Raw genomic sequence first — 1213 nt, 5'->3', positions numbered from 1 at the left:
CTTTAAACACTCATTTAACTGAATTTTATATTTTAACTTCAAAAGTTATATGCTGAAGGAGGCATTCTTCTAGTAAATATTCACATTTTATTTAATATTTAATAATATAGCTAAAATATGAGTAAGTATAATATCTAATAAAAATTAAAATTTTTATGCAGTACAAATAGATTTATATTATTATCTAATTCTTATATTTATTTTAAATAATTATTATTTAAGTCAAGGATTACGAAAATTAGTTTTTTTGTATAAAGTTATTTTGTATAAAGTTACATAATTGAATAGAAGAAAAGTTAACCTGAAAAATATATGTGTACCCTGCACTAGACATTTTATTTTCTTCTGATTTTTAATTATTTTACAGTTTTACTATTCTCAGTGTCGAATAATATAATTTGTTTGTTTTTTCTTCCAAGATCACCGTTATCTATACTGCTAACTTTAGATTTAATTGTCACTTTCTATCTGGAATATATGTAACTTTATAATATTTGAATTTATTTGAAGCATATTGGATAAAGCTCGGAATAAAAAATTAAACTACATACAATTATATGCTATATGTTGGATTAGGTATATCCTCTCTACAAAGTGGGAAAGCTTCTAATGGATTTTGTTATTTAAGAATGGAATCTAAAGTTTTTGCTGATGATGGCTTATTGGATTATTTTGTTTGTAAGCAAATAATGATGTGCATTCCTTTAAAATTTAATAAAGTATATAGAAAATATATAATCTCATTTTTTATACGTTTTAATTAAATAATCATTCTAACTAAAAAAAACAAAATCAGTTCGAACAAATATAATTAAAACCTCTATTGTATGAATAATAATAATGACTCATCACATATGGTAATAATATATATATATATATATATATAGTATTTTGTAAATAAGAATATTTCAAGCTATACCAGTTTTGCCAACACTAAAATTTGATTAGCAGTTTTTTAATAAATTAAAATAGTGTTAATAGCATAACTTTTCTTTTAGTATTATATGATATAAATTAATAATGAAACATAAATGCTTCCAAAACATTTGAATTGAAGTCCTTTTTATTGCTCACTTTAGTATTTGTAATAGATTTTTTCATACCTATTTTTTATTTCTCATTTGGTGGATAATAAGAAGGGTTCAATTAAAAATTATTTTTTTTAAATTAATATTAATTAATTTTAAAAATATAAAAATTAAATTATAAATTT

General features: G+C 20.4%; 1 protein-coding gene across 1 annotated transcript in view; it reads right to left on the bottom strand.

Annotated features, from left to right (window-relative positions):
- Positions 1 to 1213, bottom strand: part of LOC107492708 (probable carboxylesterase 15) — a 4745-nt gene that overhangs the window by 1152 nt on the left and 2380 nt on the right. The window lies entirely within an intron of this gene.

The sequence above is a fragment of the Arachis duranensis genome, chromosome 6 (genome assembly GCF_000817695.3).
Source record: "Arachis duranensis cultivar V14167 chromosome 6, aradu.V14167.gnm2.J7QH, whole genome shotgun sequence".
Classification (NCBI taxonomy): Eukaryota; Viridiplantae; Streptophyta; class Magnoliopsida; order Fabales; family Fabaceae; genus Arachis; species Arachis duranensis.
The sequence above is the reverse complement of the archived record's forward strand: the minus strand, read 5'-3'. Positions and strand labels throughout refer to the sequence as shown.